The following is a 14,244-nucleotide window of genomic DNA, read 5'->3' on the forward strand; positions in this document are numbered from 1 at the left end:
AGTGTGTGTGTCAGACAAGAGAAAGAGGAAATGAGAGAGAATGAGAATATAAGAGAGAGTGAGAAAAGGCTGATAGGCTTTTCTTTTCTTTTTAAAGTCCCCCTTTTATCTTCTCTGCTTCACTGTAAGCTTTCGGGCAACTCAACTGAGCTTAGATAGCAGCCTGCAGAGACTCCAAGCGGAGTCGGAGAAATTTGGCCCGAGTTTAATAGGGTTGGGGAATGAGCTCGGGAGGTCAATAAAGCCCTCCAAAAATGATGAATGATTGAGCACCTGTGATGATGATAGTGATTACCGGAGCAATTAAACAGTTTGATTAAATGAGCCATCATAACAATGATGTCTGCGGGAAATCGGCCCTCACATATAAAAGAAAGATAGTGCGGAGGGACTTGCAGAGGCGAGGGTAGGGCGACGTCAGGGAGTGGGGCCGTGGATCGCGCAGTATTTGCCCGGGGTGGCCGCAGCAAGGACAGCCGGGTGCGCGGAGCCTGGGGATGAGAGTCTAGCCCAGGTTTTCAGTAACTCGTAAGCCAGGCTTCAAGCCAGTAAGATCCGACTGGTGAGAAACCTGAACGTTGGGAGAAGTGTCCTTCCCCATCCACCTCCTCATTTTTTCTTCTCAGAAGAACTGCAAGATTAAAAGCATCCTTCGTATTTGTTGCTGAGTTGCTCATGGACATATAAGGAAAGGTGAGTAAAAAAAAAAAAAAAAAAGAAGAAGATGCAAAAGAGAAGAAAAAGTTGACCTCCAGAATTTTATTAACAAGAGGTAGTTGTTCGAATTCGGTTAACCCGAGGCGGGAAGATGACCGAGAAAGAAAAAAATCAAACTGGTCTCGCTACGGAGCATTTTCGACTTAGCAGAGGTCTTTATGTCGGTGGATCCACGGTCCCAGTGCAGCGCCGCTAGCTGAGAAGTTTGTACTCAGTTTTTAAGTTTTTAACTCTTCTAACTGTTCCTGTTATCAATATTGCATATTTGTCGCCAATAGGGTTATTATTGTTTTAAGTGTCCTATATAGTAAGCAATAGGCGCCAATTACTTTTCTTTTTTAAAGGATCTCAATTTCCTTGAAAATGTTGCTTTTGTAAAAATCAACTTGGAACCCAACCTCTGCATCGCAGTTTAAACATTCAAAGTTGCTATCTTCTACTCATCTTACCATTACATTTTTTTTTTCTTAATGATATTGTGGAGTAACATTCCTACAGCCTTTATTTAGAAAAATTACACGAAGATTTTTTTTTAAGTGTTTCTTCCACGGAAGTGCATCGAGTAAAAACAATTCAGACCAATTGATGGTTTCTGTATTTTCAAACAGTTGTTGAGCTAATAATGGGTTGATTATTCCGTGATCATCTTGAGCTTTACAAAAGAAAAAAGTTTGAATTCTTTTTTCACGTGTTTTCATCCTTTGGGCGATGCAGAAGGCATTTTAATCTGAACTTCTTTCTTCCTTTCTCTCCCTGTCTCTCTCTGTTGCTCTGATATTCTGTAACTACTTTCGAATTTTATTGAATACATTAAAGCAAGTAATTAGGACAATCTGGTCAGAGGTGGGAGGGAGAGAGAAATAGAACATTTTGAGATACTGTTAAGGAAAAAACCAACCAATCATCCTTAACTCCAAAGACCTTAGTTAAGAAGTGTGAGAGTGTTAAAAGTGAAGTCTTCCAGGAGGAAAATCTGTGTCATTTAAAATTTTACCAGTTTCTTAAAGGGAGAATCCCGAATTTCATGCGACTAAAGAGATTTCACTTACCTAGTTGCACGTAATTATGAAACTGTTAGTTTAAAATAGCATCGCAGTGCAGTCAGTTACACACAAGATCAAGTTGGAGGTGATTCACGATGTCCATTCTTGGTCAATCTGATGAATTCAAAGGACGATTACTTTTAATCACCAACTTGCTGATGTTTTATTAATAGAACTGAAGAACATTTAAGAACTTCATAGTCTCCCCTAACTCCCAGTTTTGCAGTCCCATTGAAACTACTCAAAAGCAGTGGAGTACGCAGGCTTTCTGGTTTCTAGTCCGGGATACTATCTTGCTGATGCTCCGTTCTCAGCCTCCGCAACCCTTCCGGGACTTCGAGGCTCATCTGCTCTGCCACTTTTGGGGTAAAGGAAAAGTAGGTGGGGCAGGGCCGGGAGACGGGCGTGAGATGGGGGTCGCAGGAGGCGGCACACACCTCCGTCAATAGTCAGCCCCTTTTGCTCAGGCTGGAAATGGTTTTAACAGGCGGTAAAATTTCATCTTTCGGTGTCAAATTGGGGTCATTTTGGGGTTAGAGTTCTTAGTGTCCGAGAGGAGCTGTCCAGCTGCGTGGGGACTCATTAACTGCAAAAGATCTGTTTCAGTAAAAACAATTCAAAGACAATCAGAAGGCTGAAGACCTTCTACAAATCGCATTTTACAAGTGCCCCAGAACAAATATGGATGCTGAAGTCTATTTCTTCAGAATCCCAAATCGGCTACTGAGCTTTGGAGTCGGGGTGGGGGCACTGAATGAAAAAGAAAAAAAAGGTGAAGGGAGGGGACCTGATCCGGTGGAGGTGAATGGGAGGGGGAATTAGGCCTTTCAAACTTGAGGGTCTGTTTTTAATCACCTCTTGCTTACTGGAGCATCCCCAAGACTTCTGAGAACTGCTTCTTTTCTACTTTTCCTTCTCTCTCTCTCTCTTTTTGTCTCAACATGGAATGATATTATAGGTAACATTCAAGCTGTTAAAGGAATAATTGAATTGCTCTAAAGTTACTTAATTTAAAGGGCATTGGCTTTATGGAGAGTAATTTGAAATGAGCATCTATGAACCTAGAGTCTATTTTGGGTGAATTTGCTCACCTTCCTGTAGGAACTTATGTGTCTTTTCCTCCTTTTTTCACCTAAAAAGTTATAGATCCTCAGCCCAGAAAACTCCAAATTCCTCAGAACTGTAAAGTCTGAAGTGTTAATCTGTGTATTAAAATCACTAGGCTTAAAACCTTTTTGTCTTCTTACAACAGTTAGAACAATTGGCACCTTGCTAGAGAAACAAATAGATCCACCCTTAATCTTATTTGTAACTTTAATGTTTTGAATTGGAGTATTTTGGATTAAGCAGAGTTTGGGTTTTTTTTTTTTTTTCGTTCTTTCTTTCTTTTTTCCTCTATAAGGTTAATTTTTATTTGTGGAGGCTCTCTTGACTGGTTTGGAAGAAAGATACTAATTATTACTTTAATTCAAAAAATTCCTTCAGGTAAAAGGAAATATTTTAAAGTAAATTATGGTTTTAAAGAAGTTTTCTTGCATTACTGACCTGAGCAAGTAAATAGGATCCAAATATTTTATTCTTCCTCTCTCTCTGTCTCCCTGGACTCCACCTCTGTCACTAGGTCTTCTCTCTCCATCTGCTTCACTGTTCTTTGGTTTCTGAATGCAACAGGGAATTTTTGTAGTCCAGCTCTCTTCTCCAAGCCTCCCAGAGTATAAATTGTTATTCAAGGAGTTTGGTTGCGGCCCTGCAGACACAGCCCTGAACCCAGCATCGCTAGGACAAAGGCAAAGGGGTTCTCTTTCTGTTCCAACCTGCTGGCTGACAGTTGGAATTTTTGATATATATTTTATTTGGTGTTTTCAATAACGTGTTTGCCTCTCGCTCCCCACCCCCTTGCAGTCATCTATTACTTTAAAAACATCTCTCTGTAAAGCTCAGCTCATCCTTGTGAACTGTTTCTGACCTTCCCAGCCACGAAGCCAGAAGCTCTGAAAGTTGCTCTAGGAAGAATTTCACTTGCTTTCTTACCTGTTAACTTTGCTTATTCTCTTCTTAGTTGGGATCAAGAGAGGAAGGAGACCTCTTTTTGTTTGTCTTGGTTTTTGGTCCTTTCCCCACTTAGGCTTTCTACCATGCACCCCTCCCTCCAATTAATAACAATAAGGCACCCCACAATTTCTCTTATTAAATAAGATGGGGTTGAATGATTGTACTTTCTTTTCCTTTGCTCTGCCTTATTTCTTATTTCTCCCAATTTTAGCTCCTATCCTATCTCTCAGTAGGAAAGTATTTCAATAAATAGCCCTCTAGCGCTATCTGGCGGGGCTCCAAGCACGACGTGCGCTAGCTCTCGCTGTCTCTGGCTCCTTCCCGCGCTCTTTTCCTTCCTCTCATCCTCCTCTCGCCTTCTCTTTCTCTTATCTCTTCCGCAATCTTGATTCTGTCCCCTCTTTCTGTCTTTCCTGTCTTCCTACTGTCCCCTTTCTAGTTCCCACCCCCCATTTGCCGGGCAGACAGCTGGAAAGACCCGGTCAGAGGCTGACACCATCGGAACCAGGTGATGCTCAGGCGGGGGAGCTCTTCTAGGACTCCCACCTTCACCCAACGTGGGCCACGCACGTCCTTTTCCTTTGATTCGCATCTTACTGTAGCTTAACTCGTTGCTTAAGTCTCAGTCTCAGCCGGCGGTGGTTTGGAAGGACTTAAACTGTATTCGTGAAGTTTAGAGGAAAGAAGTCAGACGCTGGAATCCCGTCTAGTGGAGCCCGGCTAAGTTTTAGGTCAGAAGGCCGAGTCTCAATGCGAGTTTGACCGAAGGGTCGGGGCTTTGCAGGGGTGAGACTAGAGCTTTGGGAGAGGGCTGGGGTGGGGGCACCAGCCGGCCCCCCTTCCCTCCACGCCTAGATCCTTCGAGCACAGCAGAGTGCTCCAGTTTATATCCTGGGCCTGTCCAGGATTTAATAAATAATTATTTGAAAAAATAATAATAAATTAGTTTTATCCTCCCTCTCCCACCATCACTACCACATCAAATTTGGAGAGGCGTGGAAAGGAAAGTGGAAGTAGGAAAGCTCACTGGAAACCCCAGAGGGCAAAGAAAAAGGAACAGAGACTTCAGGGAATGTGCTTGAGGATGCAGGACTCATCAGTGTTCTCCCTCCTTTCTGGAAGAGATTTGTCTTCCTTCTTATTTGTGGCTTAAAGAAAAAAGAAAAAACCAGTAGCCAGTAAACCTTTAGCATAGGGTGGGGAGTTAGAGGGGACAGGGGCAGAAGGAGAGATTCAACTCCAATTGGGTACTTTAAAATTCTCTCTCTCTCATACACACACACATAACACACACACCCCTCCACACACTGAGCCTTAGAGACATCTCCAGTCCTCTCTTTGAGCAAATCTCTTCCGTCTAGTTCTTGAAACGGAGGAAACAGTATGGGACCTGGGGGACTTTGTGATTGCATAAAAGTGCAATCATATGATCAACTTTGTGACTGCATTTTCTAAAATTTAGTTTTGACCTTGAGAAGTAAAAGCGAGGACCATATCCCCAGTACAAGACCCAGTCAGTAGCTACCTGAAGCTAGGGGCCTTCAGCCTGCAGTGACTGTGATCACACAAAGACCTCTTGCCACCTCTAAAATTCTCCCCTCCCCACAATCTCAAAAATAGAATAGAAAGGAGGGTGGAGGATGACTCAAATGTAGGTTCTGTTCCTCAAGAATTGCCCCCTCCTGCTCTCATCCTGAAGAAAGAAAGCACAATTTAGGTGTAATTAATTGAGGGCTGTTATTAGATCATCATTAGCCAAGGTGCAAATGGTTGCAGCCCATTTTTACTTAAAATTGACCAGCCCCAGAGTGATAGATCGATTTGGAGTATAAAAATGATGTATCAAAACATCAATGTCGATTATTTGAAATATTGTAGTCGAATTTTTTTATTGCTTCATCGGTTAAGTGTCTGAAAGTGCAGTGTTCAAACATATATTTATGTTGTCAATACTGTCAGAACTGTCAGTTTTACTATACTGGATTTGTACTACATTTCGAATTTACTCATTTACATAAAATGCCCACCCTAGGATTCCCCCACCCCCAATCCATCTCTCTCTTTCCTCCCAGCTCTGGAAAATCCGTGTCAGTTTCTTCAAAGGATTCAGCAATCTTTGCCTCAGCTACAGTGTGCAGTGGCTCTTTTACTCAATTTTCCACATCAGATTACATGTCTTTTTCACCATTTCTAACTTTCAGAGATCCTTCCTCCATTCTTTCCAACTCTGCCTACTCCAGCCTTTTCTCCAAAAGAGTATTATAGCACTTGGAGCAGTATTCTAGCACTTGGAACACGTTCCCGTCCATGGGGTCGCAAGGAGTCAAACAGGACTGAGCAACTGAACAAGAAGCACTTGGAAAGCTTCTGATTTAAATAGCCTCATTTCAACTCCAAATAAACCATGTAGGTAGAAAACCGAAAAACCAGACTTCACTGTACCTCTTTGACTGCACTCTTGTAAACCGGGCTTCACTGGGCACAGGAGATCACATGTGTTAGGCTCCATCATCAAATTACCTGGAAGATTCAAATCTTCCAGAGAAAATGAATTTGGAAATATACTTTTTCTTTTCAGTTAAAAGCCGTGATAAGAGAAAAAGAAACAATACATATAAATGATCGGCACGTTTTACCTTTAAAAGCTTTTGAACTCAATCAAAAGACACAAGTTGGAAGCAGAATTGACAGTTTTAATTCTACCCATTTTCACCTGGCACATCAGATCAGAGGCAATCATTTATTTTATGAGGGGTAGACGGGAAAGTCAGATAGAAAGCTTGAATCCACTGAAGTCTCTATCCTAAAAAGAATTACAGAGAAACTAGTGAAATGCAAACATTCCACTACTCCACACTCTCAGTCTAGTCTAATTGAAATTTATAAATTCATATTCTGCCTAATTTTATGCTTTTTATTTTGTTTTCTAGGATTCCCTCCAAGACTGATAGGAAAGACAGGGCCACTTCTGGACTATCTGTGAGGATGTGTTTCTTTCTATAATACTGAAGCACTTTTTATAAACCTTTTGGTGTATTTAAATAAATCTATTTGGACATTAAGAGAAGTCATATATACAAAGATAGCTTTGCTTTATTCCAGTAATCCCGATATTAGAAAAGAATTTCACAGTCTGAGACGCCTTGGCCAAAAAAAAAAAGTTTTCTGCGTGTATGTGCATGTCTTCGTGCGCACGTTTATAAACATCTCCCAGTCCGCGTTTGCGTGTTACCTCCCTCCTGCCACACACTCGAAGGCAGAGGCGTCGAGGGATCGCCCCCAGAGAGCTGTGTTTACTTAGGTTTTTTTTAATCTCGCCGCCATGTATGACAAGTGTTACTTCAAGAAATTCATCAGCCTTCTATAGATACTTCCAGTTTTGCTGTAATGATCTGCAGAAGAGAACTGCCATCACTTTCTCGCATCCCAAGGTGTTGCAGGAACTCACCGAAAGGGGAAAGTGGCTGAAACGCTTAATTACAGTGGGGGAGGGAGGGGCGCGAGGCGGAACCTCGGAAGGGAGAGTGGGGAAGGTCTTTACCTGGCCTGGACCTGAAGAAAGCTGTGAATCCTCGCGTTGAAAATTTGAGAAAGGTAGGATTGCTTTTTTTTTTTTTTGCAATGCCTTTGGGGAGAAGTGATACCCTTGTGTAACAATTAGCTCAGACAATAAAAATAATTGGAAAATCAGTTGGAATTTCTGAGTTTTTAATTACGTTTAATTTTGTGCTAAGCCGTAAAATTACGAATGCCCCTCAATTAAACACTCTCCTCTTGTAAAGCGTTTAACAACAATTATTCCTTAATCAGTCTGAATGTGAGTCACAAATGATGCTTTTCCACATCAAAGGGACGTCCTTCGACGTTACCTTTTAGTCATAAGTAAGAGGATTAATTCCTATAATTAGAGGGATAAATATGTGCATAAATACATCTCTCACTCTCTCCTTAAAAAAAAAAAAGCCACTTTCACTCTGTGTGAGACGTGGCCGGCTGTGGTAGGGCAAGGATTTTAATTGTCCGCTTCTGCCCGACACCAGTTTCCTGTCGGGCGAATCGAACCGTGGAGACGCGGGCGCAGAGCACAGACCCCCCCAGAGGGGTACACACGGGCACACACGTATACACAGAAACGCACACACGAGTCAGGCGGGAGGTCCAGTGCTCGGGATCCCAAGGCCCCCCGCCAATTCCAGTGCGATCCTCCCAGGAAAATAACACACCCCCCAACCTCGGCCCTGCCCTGCACTGCGAATGAGTTCTCTTCCTGTGGTCCACTTGGCCTGGATGGAGAGCGGGGTCCCTGCCCTAAACTGAAGGTCCAGGTTGACTCTTTAGGCTACAAATAAAAATTGAGCATGACCTTTTAAAACTCCTGTGTGAATATCTCATTTACCTAATGACTTTATGTCACCTAGGAAGAAGGTCAATTTCCTCTTAACCTTTCCCCCGCTGCTGCAGTAAGCATTCTTCCCTAATCAATGGTGGCTGGAATAATCAATTCCCATTTTATGATCGCTGACAAACTCAGTCTCTGGGCGGGGTGTGAGCGCGGTGGGGCTCGTTCCGGCCGGGACAGAGGTCTCCCTGGGTACGCTCAGCTCCGCCCGGCGCCCGCCGAGGGAAGCTGCTCGCTCTTGCGTCGAGTTCAGAGACCTTGGCAAACTTCCCTCCCCCAACCGCCGGCGTGACTTCTGAGTTGTCACTAATCCGAACCTGATATTCACCAGAGCTCTTTCGGTCAGCGACAACGCTCCCCGCTGCTGCTGGGCCTCCCACCCTCCCCTCCTCGAAGTGTTTTTATTTCAAAGTCTGCAGGCAGGGATTGTCCCGACCCAAAGGAGTGCGTGCGTGCGTGTGCGTGTGTGTGTTTTAGTTTCATTTACATTTTAAAAATTATTTTTGCCTTCTTCTGCATGCATCTCTTAGCTCTTTCACTGTGTCAGCCGGGCTCACTTTGCATAAACAAAGCAACAACAGAAGCTCCAAGTGGGTGGATTCGTGTGGAAATGAAGTCAACTGGCAGAGTTCTCTTTCTCTTTTCCTGTCTCTTTTCCCTTTTCCCCTCCCTCTCCCATCTCTCCTTCCTCTTCTGTTACCTTCCTCCTCCTCCTCTACCTCCCCCAGCAATACTCAGTCATCCTAAAAGATGGGTTCTAGATGCCACATTACCCCTATTTTTATTTAGTTCCTGAGTCAGGGGAAATTACCAGGAAAATTTCTAAGTCAGAGCTAGTTTGAAAGTGAATTCAGGATAGGTTCAACATTCTTGATATTTCCAGGGCCTAAATATGAGCTCCTCTCACCTTGTATCTCATAAAGTAGATGTTGCCTTTTAGCCGCACAGGCTTGTTTGAAGAGCAGGCTCTCAACGCTGGTTCACCTCCCATCACTGGAATTTCCTTACCCTTATTCTGCCCTAACTCCATTTTCACTCACTACCAAGGTGTGATGAAGCTGCTGATGATTATCAGGTAAAGAAAAAACCTGCTTAGCGGGGGTTCAAAGGCAGGCAAGATGATCACTTTTCTTGGAAAAGATGTCCTCCACTCAGGTATTTTCAGATTTCTTATGATTAGCCAGCTAGTTAAACCTGAGCTCCAAACCTAAGCTTTTCTCCTGAGAGTGTTCTCTCAGGTCTCACTGATGGCCTTTGAAGAAGTCATTAAAAATGCCCTCCTTGAAAAAAAAAAAAAAAGAAAATGCCCCTTTTAAAAATCCATGCACCTCATTACTCACGGGCAGGCATTCTGTTACAATAGAGAAGTTTGTCAAACAATCAAAACAAAAATGTAGATATTCCACCCTAGAAGGTGGAATAAAGGATAAATTGCTTACTCTGATGTAAAACAAAACAAAACAAAAATGGTATGTGAGTTCAAGGTGAGGCATCTCTGGGTCAAAACACTCACTGTTCACCCACAACAGCTTACTCAGGTCCTGTTAGGAACAGAGATAACTGACAAGGCCACCTCTCCAGCCTGCCAGAAACTCAAGGTTTATTCCTTTCTTGCCTTGGGTCTGAAGGCGCTAGTGTTGTGACCCCCAGGAGGCAGAGAGTAGAGCCCAAGTGCAGGACCTGACCTGGGATGGGGGCCGGGCCACGTTCCCAGTATTGTTACTTCCCTTCTTGCTTCACACCAGGAAGTACATCTGCAACTCTAGTTGAATTAGATTCTGGATTTAAATGGGCATTGAGGGCTGGTCCAGCTCTGATTTGCAGTTTATAGCAGATTTGTTTTTTAGATTTGTTTCATATTCCCAACAACTGAATTAGATTTTCTGCAACCACAGCTTGTACAGGCCAGAAAGAACTTGTGTGGGAAGAGTTCCCCATTACTAGGAGACCTAAGCGGGACTTTTATCTCAGTTTGACAGAGGACCAGACAGATTGGGGATGGGCCCCTTGACCTCAGATAATTACTACAGCCTTCCCTCTTAAACAAATTTAATTCTCACATACGAGTAATTAACAACCTCTGACTATTCACTCACTCGATGAGAATTTCCTTTCCTTATCTTCAGGGCCCTCACAGGGATGTTGAATAATATGTTTCATATTAGTTGTTAGTTTCACCTCAGTTAAGCATTTTGGATTTTGCTCACTTCTTCCACAGTCGATGGAATACATTTAGCATAGTCTTGGGCTGTGTTCTCATTCTAGCAGGTGAACCAGGAAATAAAATAATCAGTTTACTCCCCTCTCTACTCCCCATATTACTCTTTGAACAAAGAAAATTGTCTAATTGTGCTTAATTTAGAGAGCATGCCAGAAGAGGTTTTTTTTAATAATAAAAATGTTATTCTCTCCCTTTGACTTTCTAACAGCCTTGTCTCTTTGTCTCTATCAGTGTTTTACACAGGATTATAAATCAAAATTACATGTCAGGATTTATAAAACATAAGTATAGGAGCAGGAAGAAAGACCACACAGACCACTAACTTTTCAGAGGTGACTGAGGTCTCTGCAAGGTTCATGTCCTAAATGGAAAGACATCTCTTTCAAGCATCTCTAAGGGAGAGGGTTGGATTAGATCACTTCTGAGGATGTTTCTAATCCTGGAGGGACAAAAAGGAACTCTAGTTGAGGATCAGTCAGGAGCCCAGGTGCTGGAGTCTGACAGGGAGGAGCTGAATCCTGGGTCTGTCCTGTGCTAATTATGTGATCTCAAGAAACAACCTCTTTGAATCTCAGTAGTCTCAGGTATGGAGAAGGCAATGGCACCCCACTCCAGTACTCTTGCCTGGAAAATCCATGGATGGAGGAGCCTGGTAGGCTGCAGTCCATGGGGTTGCTAAGAGCCGGACACGACTGAGCGACTTCACTTTCACTTTTCACTTTCATACATTGGAGAAGGAAATGTCAACCCACTCCAGTGTTCTTGCCTGGAGAATCCCAGGGACGGGGAAGCCTGGTGGGCTGCCATCCATGGGGTCGCACAGAGTCGAACACGACTGAAGTGACTTAGCAGCAGCAGCAGTCTCAGGTATAAAATCAGGATAACTATACTCAACACCATTAGCTCTTCCAGATCCACTCTTTGCTTTCTGTATCAGGCTCTGTGATCCTGGAGACTCACATGAATGATTTCAGAATGCCACCTTGGCCTTTGCTGGGGATTTGCTCAGAGTGGATAGAATGAGGGCTGAGCATTGATCCCCAGGGTACCTGTGGGCTGGCTACAACCCAGCCATGGCTCAAGCAGCCTTCTTCATAGAGCTCTCTCTCTGGGTTTTTAGGTAACCACTTCCCTCCCCATGACCAGCCTAGGGGCACTGCTCCATTCCCTTGTGGTTTCCTAACACCCCCACTCACACCTTTTTAATATAGTTCCTTTATGAAGCACTCCTCAAATTACCCAATTTGATATGCACCATCTGTTTGCTGCTGGACTCTGACTGATACACCTAATAAACTTGTTTGGAGGATTAAAATTAAATGAGATAATGTAAAGCACAAAGTGCAATTCCTTGCCTATAGTAAAAGCCTAATAAACAGCACTTTTACTTTTTTTTTTTTATAATTATTATCAGCTGTATCCCCCTCATATTATACATGAGAAAATGGAGGCCCCAAGCGGTTAAGATACTAATTCAAAGTCTAATTAACTCAAGATAGTAACAACCCTGGGACCAAGTCCCTGGACTAGCAGCTCTCAGTTCACTACTCTTTCTACAGCAGTTCTTGTTGAGCAAAACAGATGGGGGAGGAGGGAGATCCTTTTGTGATAGATGTTGGAAGAAGGGTTAGATGAGTTAGAGGCAGGGGGGTGGGAGATAATAAGCATCTTTCCATGTAGCATTGGATTTGTCTCTGCTAAATTATTGCTGAAATAAATCATGATATTGTGATTTGGAATCCAGTGATTTCACTAAGAATAGAACAGGTACATTATAAGAGGAGCAATGTATGTTTGGCAGGGTAAAAACAAAATTATGAACACATAATTGGAAGTTTTCCCAAGAGGCATCATAAAGTTTTTAAGACATATAGGGTATACCAGAATTAATTTTTAAATAAAAGCTGATTTTTGGATTAGCAGTACAGATTAAGTATGAATTTTATAGTTTTTTAGAATACACAACTGTGCTATGAACTTGTATAATCAGGATACTACAGACATTCTATAACTTGATAATACTAACAAGTTGATGGACATCATTCAATTATGTATTCCTACCTTCAGTCATTCAAACAAATATTTATTGTGTCTGTAGTATTCTCCAAGTCTACTATAGGTGTTAATATATAAAAATTAATTAAATATATTCATTGCTTCAATGGATTTACATTGTGAAATAAGTAGGTATATCAACAGATTTTGGTAAGAACAAAAGTAGAAATAAGCCTAAGCTACAAAGAGAGCCTTAAAGAGCTGGCATTGCAAGAACAGGCTTTCCTGAGTCAGAATTGAATCTTAGCAAAGAGAAATTAGTCTCAGTGCAGTTATATGCTAGCCTTCTGGATGGATCCTTCCAAATTATTGATGATACCATTTAATTAAAATTTAGCTGTTACCAATATAGATATTAGTGACAAAATAATCCCCCATGTATAATATTGTTTTAATATTACACTTTACTCTAGCAGGTTGGCTGAAGTATATGTGAAACAGGAAAATTTAAATAATATTTGTCTTGGTCACTAGAGTGTATGACAGGAAAAGAGGTATACATTTAAAAGATGATATTTTACACAGAGTCCTTGGAAAATGTTACCTTCAAAGAAGATTGCTTTAATGTACTTTACCACTTAGGCCTTATTTATGTAATGAGTTAGATCAGGTTTATTTGAGATATAAACATATACTTTGAAAAATGAGTTGGAACCTATGCATGGAGAAGAAACATAGGGCCATTTCTTCCAGAAACCAGGATGGATTCATATACAATTAGACACACTAATAAATATAACACAACTTAAAACAGGTTGTTTCTACATATTCATCACAAAATTGGTCAGTACATCTCAATTTTAAAGGATAAACATGATGCCTAAGTATACTTTACATTACCATGGTAAAGCTGCTGAATATTTGTGTCTTTCACTGGAAGTCCAAAGTAAAAAGTTACATAACTGTGGCTCATTCTTATTTAAGTTGCTTTGTCTACTGACCTGGATCATCCTCACTTGGTTCTCTCTTTTTTTGTCCACCCTACTTCACAGTCCATTTCTGTTCACATTAATTATGTGTGTGTGTGTATATATGTATATGTTGTGTTTTGTTGTTTATTCCCTAAGTCATGTTTGACCCTTTTGGAACCACATGGACTGTACCGCCCATCAGGTTTCTCTGTCCATGGGATTACCCAGACAATAATATTGGAGTGGGTTACCATTTCTTCCTCCAGGGGATCTTCCTGATGCAGGGATTGAGCCCGCGTCTCCTGCATTGGCAGGTGGATTCTTTCCCACTGAGTCATCAGGGAAACCCACCTATATATGTGTGTATACGTATCTCCATTTTAGTCATCCATAATTACACTTGGAACTTAAACTTACTTTCAAGATCTCAGATGTAGAGATATTTTTTCCCCTATCATATCTTTATTCTCTATTGAAACAAACTATTCTGTCTTCATTATGACTCATTACAAATTCTGGTTTCTTGAACATTTTCTGCCAGTCTATCAGCCATATCTTGATTTACTCGATTGCATACCCAGTCTAAAGCATTAAGGAATCATTAACCGTTTATGTTATTTTTCTTTTTAAAAAGTAATATCTACTCATTAAAGACTATTTGGCAGTGTGGAAAAGTGTGTAAAAGAAAAAAATCACCCATAGATAAAATATCCAGACCATTGCTGTCAAAATTTAATTGTATTTCTTTGCATTTTTTCTATATGCGGTTCCTTTTTTGTAGTTGTAATTGTGCTTCACATAAAACTGCATTCTACTTAAGCTTTCAAGTTCTTTATGACCATCAAT

The sequence above is a fragment of the Bison bison genome, unplaced genomic scaffold (genome assembly GCF_000754665.1).
Source record: "Bison bison bison isolate TAMUID 2011002044 unplaced genomic scaffold, Bison_UMD1.0 scf7180017864197, whole genome shotgun sequence".
NCBI lineage: Eukaryota > Metazoa > Chordata > Mammalia > Artiodactyla > Bovidae > Bison > Bison bison.